The 14,158-nt window shown below is 58.4% G+C and overlaps 1 long non-coding RNA gene across 2 annotated transcripts; it reads left to right on the plus strand.

The window, feature by feature from the left end:
* Window positions 1-7,826: 7,826 nt before the first annotated feature.
* On the plus strand, window positions 7,827-14,158 carry LOC125960537 (uncharacterized). Of its 2 annotated transcripts, none has more exons than XR_007470297.1 (3): window positions 7,827-7,982; window positions 9,851-12,327; window positions 12,957-14,158. It is a non-coding gene; the product is annotated as an uncharacterized LOC125960537 (long non-coding RNA). The 2 variants fall into 2 exon arrangements; XR_007470298.1 differs by lacking the exon at window positions 7,827-7,982 and adding an exon at window positions 7,996-8,122.

The following is a 14,158-nucleotide window of genomic DNA, read 5'->3' on the forward strand; positions in this document are numbered from 1 at the left end:
GTGGGTCTCAACCAGCATTTTTTTTTTTTTTTTACAAAAGGAAATTATATTTTTTAATACACTGTGCTAGGGCTTCCCTGGTGGCGCAGTGGTTGAGAGTCCGCCTGCCGATGCAGGGGACGCGGGTTCGTGCCCCGGTCTGGGAAGATCCCACATGCCGCGGAGCGGCTGGGCCCATGAGCCATGGCCGCTGAGCCTGCGCGTCCGGAGCCTGTGCTCCGCAACGGGAGATGCCACAACAGTGAGAGGCCCGTGTACCGCAAAAAAATACAAATAAAATAAAATACTGTGCTAACAACAACAAAAAACTTTTGCAAATCCAATACAGCTCATGGGTCATCCATTTGCAAACCTTGAAGTCTATACGTGGACTCAATCTCCACTTGGTCCCCATTATCCTTCCCCCCAGGGCACTGAGTCAAATCTCAGGTACAATTTATCTCTGAAAGTGAGCAGATATTTTCTCTTATAAGAAAACAGAAACGGTTGTACACAACATATATTGTTTTTGCATTTGCTGCCAGGGATGTTTGCCACGAGTTCGGGGCCAGGTTGTAGATAGTGCTCTGTGACTCTCAAAGCATGACGGTGTCCACTCTTCCTGAGTCCATACCTGGACTCAGTCTCCACCTGGCTTGTTTGGGTTGTCAACCAGCATTTTTTTAGAAAATGAGATAAAATAGAATAGAAAATATCGAAGTGCGTGCTCTAGTAAGAGTGTCATTTTAGGGACTTCCCTGGCGGTCCAGTGGTTAAGACTCCGCGCTTCCACTGCAGGGGGCGCGGGTTTGATCCCTGGTCGGGGAACTAAGATCTCACAAGCTGTGCAGCGCGGCCTAAAAAAAAAAGTGTTATTTTATAAAACTTTTATTTCCGTCTCACGTGTGTTGCTGGCCTCCCCACGTGAAATATACTCTTTACTGTGAGTTGAGATTAAAGACGTTTGAAAGCCTCGATGCTAAAGTAAGCTGCCCTGGTGGGTCGGGCACGAGGCAGACCGCGGGTTATCCGTGCCCGGGAGGTCGGGTCCTAGAAGAGAGAGGAGGGGGTGAAGGCCCGGCTCCCGAGCGCCGTGCCAGCTGGTCCCGCGTCATCGCGGCTGCCTCGAGGGCTGTGTGGTGTGTGCACCAAGTCTGAGCAGAGGAGTACTGGGGGCCTCGGGCTCCTGGACGGGTGGTCAGGCCTCCTGACACAGCTGCTGCTCAGGAGACACCTTTAATAAAGGGCATCGGGAAACGACACCTGAGTTCAGGTGAGTGACCCTCTCCTGGTTCACTTTAGGCATCAGCGGGGGAGGGTGGGGGAGAGCCCAGCCCCTCGAGCCCCACTGCAAAGGCAGCCACAAGCCTGGAAGTAAAACTCGCCTGCATGGCCGGCTTGTGTGGGAGGCCGTGCAGGGCCGCTTCGGGCTGAGCAGGAAGCTGTGGGAACATTGGCTCCCAGGCCGAGGACAGCCCGAAGGTCACCCAGAAGCCGCCAGGGAGGGGGCCTGGACAGACACTGAGGTGAGGCAGCCTGTCCTGGACTCCTGAAGGGGGTCTGTGCACCTCAGGTGACGCTCACAGAGCCGGCTCTGGGGGATGGGCCGGGCTGGCCTCGACTGGGTTTCCAGGCTGGTCCTGAAGGTCTGGGAGAGCAGAGTCCCCACTTCGTCTTTACAAGTGAAAAATATGAAGAAGGCATTCTGAAAGTTCACTGAAACCTTTCTTTAACGTGGGAAACTTCGTGTTTCTGTGATATTTTCCTTAGTTGATTTTGTAAGTCACGTGGACTTAAATCTGAAAGTATTTCTCGCACAATTCAGCAATGAAAGTGTGCTTGTAATTTTTTCCACATAAGAACCCACCGGGGGGACTTCCCTGGTGGTCCAGTGGTTAGCACTTGGGTGCTCTCACTGCTGGGGCCTTGGTTTGACCCTGGTTGGGGAACTAAGATCCCATAAGCTGCTTGGAACAGCCCAAAAAAAGAAAAGAAAAAGAGCCCATCAGGGACTTACTGTGTTTGATTTCAAAGTAATTTTACAAATACAGCCTCTGTTATTTTGTACCACAGCCCTGGGAGGTGGGTATTGTTTCTCCATTATATAGGAGAGAAAACCAAGGCTCATAGAAGGAAATCACCTGTCCTAAGACACACAGCTTAGATCTCCAAGTCATGAAATCAGAAAAGCCCAATGGACAGCTTAAGGAGGGAGGGGGGAGAAGGAGTGTTTGTTTTGCTTTGAGGATGTTTCCACAGTATCCCATTCTCAGGGCTGATAACCTGGGTCAGGAACAGGGATGGAAAGAAAGAGGATGCTGGTCAGAGAATGCACATCAGAAAAACCTCAAATACATTTTTATTCGTTTTACTTATTCAAGAAAGATACGCTCCATGCTTTAAATGCATATTTTCCCCCAAAGATATTTTAAATCCAGTTCAATATTAATGGTTGAATCTTTTTTTTCTTTTTTAAAAATTTATTTATTTTATTTCTGGCTGCGTTGGGTCTTAGTTGCTGCCCGCGGGCTTTCTCTAGTTGCAGCGAGCGGGGGCTACTCTTCATTGCAGTGCGCAGGCTTCTTATTGCAGTGGTTTCTCTTGTTGCAGGGCAGGGGCTCTAGGCACGCGAGCTTCAGTAGTTGCAGCACGTGGGCTCAGGAGTTGTGGCTCGTGGGCTCTAGAGTGCAGGCTCAGTAGTTGTGGCGCACGGGCTTAGTTGCTCCGTGGCATGTGGGATCTTCCCAGACCAGGGCTCGAACCCGTGTCCCCTGTATTGGCAGGTGGATTCTTAACCACTGCAGCGGTGGCTTCTCTTGCTTTGGAGCACGGGCTAGGCACGTGGGTTTCCATAGCTATGACATGCAGGCTCAGTAGTTGTGGCACACGGGCTTAGTTGCTCTGCAGCATGTGGGATCCTCCCAGACCAGGGATTGAACCTGTGACCCCTGCATTGGCAGGCGGATTCTTAACCACTGAGCCCCCAAGGAAGTCCGAATCTTGTAAAATTAATAAAAGTACCTGGTAATTGCTTTATTTCCTAAAACAAAATAATACAACCAGTTGTCAGTTCAGGAAAAGAACAGAAATCATTTAAGTGTTTTCTAAAACTGTTGAGGTAGAATTCTGAATATTCTCTAGGTGGTATTGTCAAATAGAATATGAATGTGTTGAAGTCTCTTCCACCAGCCCCGAGCCTCTAACCATCGCCCGTTAACTGTGTTTCATCCTATAGGCTTCCTTTGGTTTGCACTTTTTTAACAAGACCAGAGGGAGGAATGTCAGGTCTCTGGAGTCACAAAAGCTTCTGCACTCAATTCTGCTGTGTTTTGCAAAGGATCCATCCATGAATAAAATGCTGAGATTTAGTTACCGTGCCAACAGCCCCTTCCACAGAAATCCCTATTTGGGGAATGGGTTCCAGTTCACAAACCTAAGACAGTAGTTTTCTGTGTGTTTTTGTTTTTGTTTGTCGTGTGCAGGTGTACTTAAATATCCTTTATTTGGGGAGCCGGCAGTCAGAGAGAGAGGTTGCTGAAATTCTCACTTGTCAGTGAGATAAAGATCAGTTTTTGTCACCCAATCATCTAGATGGCGTGACAGATCTCGTGAAGGGCAGACCTCCAGGAGCTCAGCCTGAAACAAGTGAAGGATTCTTGCATCAGGGTATTTTAATTGGTTGTGGGCACTGTGTGGGCTCATCAGGTGATTGCCACCTCCTCTGTTCTGTGTTCCAGGGACCTGGTGCAGAGGATGGGCAGGCGTGGAGGAGAGGCTCCTGGGCAAGACCACAAAGTGGAGAGGCGAGGTGGCCCTGGGCGGGGTGGGGGGGACGACGACGGGGGGCTGCAAACTAAAGGACCCCTGACGGGAGGCCGTCAGCATAGTGGAGGGTGCAGAGGCTCCCTGGAGGGGCCCCAGAAACTCCCTCGGAAACCGAGGTTCAGAAGAGACAGTGATGCGGACGTGAAGGAACAGGGTCAGGACAGAGAAGCAGATGTCCCAGGGGGGACTGGCGGGTGGGCTGGGTGAGGATGAGACGTCCCAGTGGCTCTTTGCCCAAAGGGTGCCTGAGAGAATGGGGGGCGGGCAGAAACATGAGCCCGGCCCATCCCAGATGGAAACAGGGAAGTGACACGTCCCCCAGGATCAAGATGGGGCTGGGAGGTGGGCGCTGGGCAGGGGGCGGAGCTCAGCGTGGCGGGAGTTCGTCCAGCCTGAGCAAGTGGGCCAGCACTAGCCACGGTGGAGTCTTTGTCGCGCCCTGTTGAAGAAGGTTCTCTAAAGAATAACCACAGCTGCCTTGTGAAGAAGGCGCCCAATGTGTGATAGCCAGAAAAAGGGAGGGGGACGTCAATATCCAACCATAAGGGGAAAATTAAACAAGTCATGACACCCAGACGAAGTCATGCGGTGAAGCAGCTAGAAACAAGAGCCGAACACACACCCTGGAAGAGAAGCCCAGGGTGAAAGCGTGGTTCCAGCAGACGTGCGGGCGCGTCCGAGCGAGGTGACGCCTGGGCGGTGCACCCCAGCTTTGGGCCACAGGCTGGGGGCGGGGAACAGGGCCACCACGCCCAGGAGGAGGGGACCTGGTTTGTGCCGAATGTGTGTATTGTTTACTTGTGAGAAAAGAACAAGTCACCAAAAGCCACGATGAAGATGTCAGTGAAGCAGAGATGGCCGACCCGGGAGTGGCTCTAAATCTGCAAGGTCAGCACGGGGCGAGGGAGGATCCAGAAGGGTCCGCGGGAGGAGCGGGGGGACACCTCTGGCTGGCGGGTCTAGCAAAGGACCTAGCAGCAGCCCCACGGAGCAGGCAGAAAGGAGAAACGACAGGCGTAACTGATGTAACAGTGTGTTGGGCTTGTCTGGGGATCTCAAAACGCTCCTCTCACCCTCGGGAGCCAGGCCGACAGCATCGTCACAAGGAAGTCAAGGGCTGCCGGCCAGGCCACACGGCGAATCATTAGAAAGACCAGGAAGAGGCCTGGGCACGGAGCCAGCCCGGGCGCTAGCGCTGCACCTCTGTGGCCTGTGCTGACTGAGGACCTTAGCTCGGAAACCCGGTCCCGCCTCACCTCTGCTGTCTCAGCCGGGATGCCCTTTCCTCAGAGCCGCCCCCCAACCTGGGTTGCTTCGCCCCTGCCATTGCCCGTTCCCGAGAACCCACCTTTGCCATCACGTCTGCACTGGGCTTGCTACCGGCAGCGTCCACCCTTGCCCCACCTCCTCGACGACCTCCACACCCCTACACCCACGTTTCCAGGACGGAGAGCCCAGGCTTCCCTGCGCCCCCGTCCCAAACCCGGCATCGGAAGCTCGGTGCTCGGGAGGTGGGCGGCCAGGCGGGCTCCGGAACGAACCCCACGTGTCCCAAGCAGGTCAGCAGGTAAAGGCGCCAGCCCCAGCCGCAGCCCCTGTGCACCCAGCTGTTTGGCGGGATGGACGGCTGCACACGCCCAGACCCTGGACTCCGCTGCCGCCTGGTGCTTCGACATGGCCCTGGGCAGACCCGAGGGCAGGGAGGGACTCGGGAGCCGCTCGGCCTCGCCAGGCTCAGGGGAGCCAGAGGACGCCCAAGGAGGGGGGCTGTCTCCCCTCGTCCTCCAGCCCACCCACGGGAAGGACCCCCAAACATCCCTCTCAGCCTCTCCCGGGCACGTGGGAGGAGGCATCCCAGCTGCTGTGGGCGTGTGACACGGCCAGGCTCCCCGAGGCCGGGGGGAAGGACGGCAGCTGCAGGTGTTCACCCCAGCTGCTCCGTGTGGGAATCAGCACAGGGGGTGGAGAGAAGGGCGAGGCTCCAAAGGCCCCCGGCGGGGGCTGGGCAGGAAGGCCTGCGTGGGAGCCGGCAGCCTCCCCCCAGCTCACCCTCACTGCATCCCCATGCCAGCATCCCAGGCCGGCGGGTCCCACCTTCCCTGTACGGCTGCCTCCACAGCACGGGTGGTGCCTGGGCCCCCCTTCCTCCTGCTGACCACGCCGAGGCCGGGCGGACTCCGAAGTGCTGGGCCCAGGCCACCTCCCTGTGCCCTGACCCCGGCTGCGTCCCTGGAGCCGCAGGGAGCTCTGCTGTCTTCACTTCCCTCGGCTCACGGCACAGAGTGACAACGCCAGAGGCCTCCAGCGTTAGGGTCCTCAGGGGCACACCTCTGGCTGCTCAGCTAGGAACTCCCTCGGACCGTCTGGATTTCAAGCGAGGACCACCTTACCGGCCAAATAAGTCCCAGAGCAGCGCAGCCAGCAGGGCCAGAGACCAGCGGGCAGCGGATCTGGGGGGCCGGGCACATTTCGGGCGGCATCTGAGGAAACGAAGACTCCCTTGGGGTCCTGGGGAAGCTGGGTCCCAGGTCCCAGATGCTCCTTGGGGGTGAAGGGCCCACTGTCTTCCTCGTGTGGGGTTGGAGGGACCCAGTTCCCCTCCCCCATCCCCCTGCTGTTCATGGGAGGGTGGCAGGGATGGCAGAGCTCTTTTCAAAGTTACTCAGGAAACTCCCGCATCACAGCACTGCCAGACATGGGGACCAAAAATCACTTTTGTTTTCCATCCTTTTGGGAGAGGAAAACGAGGCCAGTTCTCAAGAAATGCACATTCTCTCAGAAAACGATACAACGGAAGCGGCCGGCATAAAGCATGGATAAAGCAGGGACCAGGACCATCAGGCCAACAGTTCCACAGCTCCTGGCCAGTGATCACGGGTTCCAGAGCTGGAAAAAGCAGCCGCTGCAGACAGCCATCCGGGCCGACTTCCTCCGCAGGAGATGGCCGGGCTCAGCGCTGAGGTTCAGGCCACCCTCCTGGTGTCATTCTCACGCTTCCAGGCCGCGAAGCAGCCCCAGACTGATGAGACCGAGGCATCCGCCCATCGCCCCAGGGCAGGGTCTGCTGTGCATTCGCAGGCTACTCCCCACCCTCTCTGAGCCTCAGTTTACTCCTTTTTTAAAAAAAATTATTTATTTGTTTTTGGCTGCGTTGGGTCTTTGTTGCTGAGCGTGGGCTTTCTCCGGTTGCGGCGACCGGGGGCTACACTTCATTGCGGTGCGCGGGCTTCTCATTGCAGTGGCTTCTCTTGCTGCGGAGCACGGGCTCGAGGCGCGTGGGCTCAGCAGCTGTGGCGCGGGCTCTAGAGCGCAAGTTCAGAAAGTTTACTCCTTCTTATCTGAGGCGTCAGCAGATAACTCACGGTTAAGTGAGGTAACGTTAGTACGGATGCCCCCGGGGAGGCACTTGTCCCCCCTTCTTCAAGCTCCCCCCAAAGCAAAGTGGGAGTGTGGATGGACCACCGTCTGACACTGGATGCCAGCTGCTTCCTCCTGAGGGTCTGCCTACTTCTGCTGTGGGGAGAAGAGTCCCCACACCTCCCAAGAGCCTAGACAACTGTCTCTGTTTTTTCAGCAAAGGAAACTGAGGCTCAGAGGAGTGGACGGCTCGTCCAAGGTCACAGAACTAGTCCATCAGTCCGTGCGGTTAACCCCTGGACCCCGCGCCCTGCACCAACAGTTGCTCCTGCACTCAGACTCGGAAGGATTTGTGCTGCGTAGCTGGGGGTGCCCAGCCGGCCCCGCACCGACCGAAGAGGCTCAGGGTGAAGGTGGGGCCGGCTGGGGACGGGAGGTGGTCTCGGGCCGCGTCTTAGGCTGCGATTCCCTCAGGGATGGGGCTGAAGCCCTGGCTCCTGAGGTGCCAGCTCTTCCCGAGGGGGGCCTGGGGGTGGGGGGAGGTGCGAGGCTGCTCAGCAGAGGGTGGGGGGCAGGCCCTCCCGAGCTCCCAGATCTGGTGCTGTCCCCCTAGACCAGCTCAGCCCAGCTCCCAAGGGCCTGGGGGCAAAGGAGCATCTCAGCCTCTTCCCACAGCTGCCGGAGGGAGACGCCCCGCCACGTAGCCACGTGGAGCAGCCCCGCTGGAGCCGCAGGAAGTGGAGTTGCTGGGATCTCTTCTTGTCCGCACCTCCTGCCGAGAGTGCCCTTTGTGAGAGCACTTCCTGGCCTAATTAAGCAGGGTAATGAGCATCTGGGGGAGGGGGGATGAAAGCCCTGGGCTGCCTGGAGCCTGACCGTTTACAACGACGGGGCGTCTGCAGCTGGTGACACTCGGGGAGTCAGCTCTTGCAGCCCTGGGAGGCGGCCCGCGGCGCTCACAGTGAGCACAGGGGACGCTGCGTCTCAGGGGCCCGGCGGGGGTCCTGCGGGGGCTTGGGTCTGGGGGAACGGCCCGTCTGAGCTCCGGCTCAGGCCCTGGCTTCGCCCAGGCTGGGCGTCCTTGGTCACCACGTGTGACCCTGTTTCATCTGACGCTAGGAGGGACCATGGGGCGGCTTCCTAACACTGTCGGCTCAGAGTGAGGACATCTGAGCACCGGGGCGGTGGGCTGGAGGAGCCCCCCGGCAGGAGCCCCGGGGGGAGGGGAGGCTGACCGCAGGCCTGCCTTTCAGAGACACTCGGGGCGACGGTCAGCTGCCACCACCCCAACCTCTGCCCACAGCTCAGAACCCTCCGCGCCCCAGCCACAGCCGCTGCTTCGCACCGGGGTCCATCTGTCTGTTTCCATTACTCTGCTGTCACTGGTCAGTGCCCAGGGGAGGGGCACAGAGTCGGCCGTCCGTCACTGAGCTGTCACCTTCCCGGGCACGGTGAGGGTTTACAGGTGCTGCCTTCCAGTGTGCTGTGAGCCCAGCACCAACGGCGAGCCCAGGGAGGCTCCCAGGCCCGGCCCCTCCCCAGGCCTTTCAGACCAGAAGCCTGGTGAGCATTTGCCCCCCGACCGCCCTGGGGCGGAGCTGTGTCCACTGAGTGTCACTGAAGCGGGAGGCTCAGCCCCGACAGCCCACACTCGGTGCTTTGATCTTTTCTAATTTTCTAAATGTGTCCTGTTCAGGGCCAAGTCCTCAGAGCCCCGACCCCTCACTACACTCCCGCTGGCCAGAGTCCAGCCCACAGGGACTCTGCGGGGATCCCTGCTTCTCCATCCCTTCACTCTGCCCTCTGGGCCCTCAGAACCCTGTGGATTCTCCTGGCCTCTTGTTTCTCTTTCTTTTTCCCCTAGTTTTACTGAGAAACAATTGGCCTGTAACATTGCGTGAGTTTAAGGTGTGTAACATAAAGATTGGATACACGTGCATGTTGTGAAATGTTCCTCTTTCTAAACAAACACAGTCAGGACTTCCCTGGTGGTCCAGTGGTTAGGACTTCACCTTTCAATGCAGGGGGTGCGGCTTCGATCCCTGGTCGGGGAGCTAAGATCCCACATGCCACAAGGTACGGCCAAAAGTGAAAAAAGTTTAAAAACAAATAAACAAGAACAGTCAGGTCGCAATAGCCGCTTCCCGCTTCCCCTCCCACTGTGGGTGTCCGTGGAGCGTGGTCCGTGGAGCTTGGAGCTGCAGCAGCCGGGGCCTGAGCTGCCCGCACGAGCCCGTGGCCCTGCTTGGGGGCTGCTCCCAGCCTCCCCGCATCCCGAGGGAAGGGGGCCACGTGACGCTGCTGAGAAGCCGCGTGCAGAGGTCTCAGCGTGACGCATGAGGAGCGGTTCTTTCCTTCCTGACCTGGAGCCTCGGGGCTGGTCCGCCTTGTCTGGAGGCTGAAAGCTGCATTTCGGCTGAAGGCCGGAATCTGGGGAGGCAGCTCTGGGCAGGCGGGTTCTGGGGGCTCAGGGCCCAAGGCAGAGCCCCTGCCTGGAGGTGGGTGTGTCGGGAGCAGCAAACGAGACCCGTCCCAGGAGGCCCAGTACGGCCCAGGGAGTGTCCACGGGGACCTGGGGCCTTTGGACCTGCTGCTCTGAAGGAGACAAGCTTGCGGCCCTGCAGGTTCGGGCCTCCTCCGCACCCACACACTCGTGTGGTTCACAGCTCGCTCATTTCTGTATCTACAGGCCCTCTGTGTTCAGAAAGGATTCCAGGCCGTTCTAGGTGATGGCGCAGCTCCACGAAACCAGAGCCGGGTGAAGGATTGAGGTCCAGGCTGTAATGCAGGCTGGGCCCAGAGGATGATGACAGCTTCGTCGTCAAAACCCAGGCGAGGGGGCTTCCCTGGTGGCGCAGTGGTTAAGAATCCGCCTGCCAATGCCGGGGACACGGGTTCGAGCCCTGGTCTGGGAAGATCCCACATGCCACGGAGCAGCTTAAACGTGCGGGCCACAACTACTGAGCCTGTGCTCTAGAGCCCATGAGACACAACTACTGAAGCCCATCGCCTAGAGCCCGCGCACCGCAACGAAGAGTAGCCCCCGCTCGCCTCAACTAGAGAAAGCCCGCGCGCAGCAACGAAGACCTAACGCAGCCAAAAATAATAAATAAATAAATTAAAAAATTTTTAAAAAGCCCAGGTTTGGGGAAATGCGGTCACATCTGAGCCTGACAGTCAGCCCAGCCGCCTGCCTGGCAATGGTGTCAGAAAGGGAAACAGCGTGTCTGATGGAAAGGGCTCCCTTCCCACCACTGTCCCTACACTGGGCCTTGCTCAGGGACACTCAGCTTCGCCTGCATGGGCCGCCTTCCACCTCCCTCACCGGGCAGAAGACCACTGGCCCTGCTTCCAGACCCAGCATGGATGCCCCTGCCAGCCTCCAGCGTCAGGGCCAGATGCCTCCCCAGAGTCCGCCCAGCCCCCCAGGGCTCCTGGGGAGGCCAGCTGAGCGGGAGCCCTGCCCTCACCTCCCGGTGCCCTGGGCCAGCGCAGAGCCCGGTGCCGAGAACCCAGTAAGTGTTTGCTGCTAACAAGCTTGTTGCACTTGATCTTGTGCCACCGCCTCGCCAAGTCTCCTACACGTATCCTCTCGTTTCACTCTGACAGTTAGGTGCTGACGTGGGGGCTGTCGTTACTCCCACTTTACACATGAGGAGACTGAGATTGGGGTCTGGCCTGAGGACACCTCCTGACTCGGGCCCCTGGAGGCTGTGAGGCATTTTCTGTTTATGGCCTTCTTCTGCGATTCTTGTTCTCCGTAACCAGATGGTGAGTCCTGGAAGGAGCAGGGAAACGCCGTGTCCACGGCGCTCCCCGTGGCGGGGGACCCTGTGGAGCAGCTTTGGTCGGTGGCAGAGGGGGCTTCACAGTGCCCTCGTCAGTGGTGGGCTTGACCGCAGTGGAGGCGTCCATGGCCCAGGACTGCGGCCGCTCAGGCGCGGGGCTCCCCTCAGGCCACGGCCCCTTCGCCACAGAGCAGAGGGCGGAGCGGAGCTGCCTCCTATCCCTGCCTCGTTTTCCGTTTACTAAAAACCTTCGCCTTGGGCTTCCCTGGTGGCGCAGTGGTTGAGAGTCCGCATGCCGATGCAGGGGACGCGGGTTCGTGCCCTGGTCCAGGAAGATCCCACATGCCACGGAGCGGCTGGGCCCGTGAGCCATGGCCGCTGAGCCTGCGCGTCCGGAAGAGGCCACAACAGTGAGAGGCTCGCGTACGGCAAAAAAAAAAAACAACCTTCGCCTCTGTTCTGCAGACAAGGTGAGACCAAGGTCCCGACGTGGGCACCTCCCACCGGGGCAGCACCGGAGGTCCCGTGGGTGGCAGGCCCGCGTCCCGGCCCGCCGTCTCCTCCTCAACCACGTCTTCTTCCCAGGGCTTGTCCGAGCCGCTCGCCTCGCTGGAAGGTCGGGGAGCCACCTTCTGAACTTGCTGCTCCTTATACCCCGGGCGGCCAAGCACCTCGGCCCAAAGCGGCGACTCTCAGCCAGGGGCACCGCGTGCTTCCCCTCTCCACACTGGCCGGGTTGCAGACATCCTGATGGTCGTAACTGGGGCCACAAGGAGGGACCGCTCAGCCCCAAATGTCAGTAGCGCTGGCTGAGGACCCTGCCCCACAGCTGCAAGGAGGGAGGCCGCCGGGCCCGCGTGGACCTCCTCGGGCACCGGCTTCGGCGCCCTTTGCTCCTGCCACTTCCACTGTCCCTTTTCCATCTGTGTTTCCACCTTGCCTTCCTCAGGATATTATTATTGTTGGGCACCGGCGGGGCCACAGCAGAGGGCTGGTGTTTTACTGTGGACATTACCTTTTTCGCCTTACCTAACCGCACCTGGAAAATGAAGGGGAGCTAAAGCTGTGACGTAGATAGTATCCATTTTACCGATGGGAACACCGAGACTCAGAGAGGCTATGTAACATGTCCAGGGTCACACAGCTGTCGGGTTTCCAGCCCAGCTCCGAGCCTTGCGGTCTGGCACTCCCGCTGCCCCCCACAGGGCGGCATCGGGCTGTGCAGACAAACCTAACACAGTCGGCACGCAGACGGTACCTTGCTTTCCTCAAGCAAGTCCATTCCCCGCCTTGTGCTCTGAGGGGATGTGGAAGCTTCGGGGTGAGACGGGCTGGTGCGTCTTCCGAGGTGCAGCGTGTTCAGCTTCTCAGAGTGAAGGTGAGCCAGGAGTAACCCAAACTTAGACTCTAAATTGCACAGGAAACCTCTGGGGGGTCCTCACCACCAGCACGGGCCCCCGACTCCAGATCTCCCAGGACCAGCCTTCGGGGGTGCGGCCGTGGGCGCTGGGGGCTTATTACACACACCAGCCCAGAGTCTGTTGTGACAACGTTTATTTCGTTAATGAGACCGTGTATGCGCGCGTGTGTCTGTGAGTGTGTGTGTGTGTGCACGCACACGCTACCAGAACAGCGGCCTTTGCTCAGGGTTTCCGCTGGGCCTTGGCCTCTGGGCCTCCCTCCACCCCCGGGCACCCTCCCCTGCAGGCGGGATGGGGGCCCCCTCCAGGCTCTGCACAGATGGACCCCTTCCTCTCAGCTTTCCTGGGCCTGGTAGCCTTGTGCTCCTCGGGGACCCTGGGCTGCACAACTGTTGTGCTGGGAGTGGCTGGTGGGAGGGGTGCAGGGCTCCTCCGTGGTCACGTCGGGGTGGGCTGCAGCTGCTGCCCCGGGGGGTGGGGTGTGTGTGAGTGTGGGGAGGGGGAGGAGGGAGGCCAGAGGGGGCGGGGCTTGGGGACCAGGGAGTCCAGGAAGGAGGAGCAGCTGCTGACTTGTTTATCTGCTCAGCTGTTTGTGTCTGGGAGCCTGAGAGAGACAGAGCAGCTGGGGGCGGAAAAAGCCACACGGCGGGGCCGGCGGTCCTTCTGCCTCTGCCACAGGTTCTGACACCAGAGCAAAACCACCAGAGAGAGATTGGAAGGGGGTCGCCCTCCCTCTCCCTACTCAGAAAGGCTTCTTTGGGGCCCATAGGCTCGTCTCTCTGTGCGAACACCTGCGATGCCGTCCGCGCCAGGTGCAGTGTCCATGTGGGTACAGCGCCGTGGTGGGCAGTGCCCCTGCTCTGGGTTAGCACTGGCACAAACGCACATCAGTGTTCCTGGGCCTCTGTCTGCCGTGTCCCCTGTGTGAGCCGTAAGTCCTTGGGGGCCAAAGACGCTAGGTCGTGGGCTTGCCATCAGCTTGACCAAGCCCAAGACATTTGTCCCCTGTGGGCAGAGGAGAACTGCCCCAACCTCGCTCCGCTCTCCCCAGGGCCCTGCTGCTTGCCTCTTCGACTGCCCCAGACCCAGGCGGCCTCACCCACTGATGCCCTTTCCCGCGGGGCTTAGGTCTCATTTGCCGCTAGATTGTATAGAGTCTGCAGCCTAATTCCCCCTGATGCTTTTTTTTTTTTAATAAATCTATTTATTTATTTTTGGCTGCGTTGGATCTTCATTGCTGCATGCGGGTTTCCTCTGGTTGTTTTCTCTGGATGACTGCCTGTTTTCCTGAACCCAGGTGCTCCCGCTGAAGCCCGGTTAAAACTTTTTGATCGTGAGGGAGCTCTGGAAGCTTCCCTCTTATGGGTCAACGGCTCCAAAGGGCAGAAGTGGCAGAATCGTCTCGAGCACTTCCTGTGATTTCTAGGGAACAAGGGCCCCTCCACCAGACTTCCTCCCTCCAGGCATCTTCCCTGAGCTCCACTTGATAAAGGTAAGGCCAGGGGCCTTGGGCATCAGATGGAGTTCCCTTCTAGTTACCAAATGTTTCCTGAGCACTTACTCTGAGACTGACGTTGCTGGACCCAAAGGAATACAGACACGACCTAGTCCGGGGTGAGCTGGAAACCCCTGGAGGACACTTCTGTCCTGTGTCTCCCATCTCCCCGCAACCTCAGAGAACATGGCAAAAGAAATCATTGCATTGACTGATGAATGTATTTCAAAGGTGGTGGTGGAATTTCTTTCTCATATTTAGGAAAACTGGATCAACTGTACTTCAATAAAATA

The sequence above is a fragment of the Orcinus orca genome, chromosome 11 (assembly GCF_937001465.1).
Source record: "Orcinus orca chromosome 11, mOrcOrc1.1, whole genome shotgun sequence".
NCBI classification, from domain to species: Eukaryota; Metazoa; Chordata; class Mammalia; order Artiodactyla; family Delphinidae; genus Orcinus; species Orcinus orca.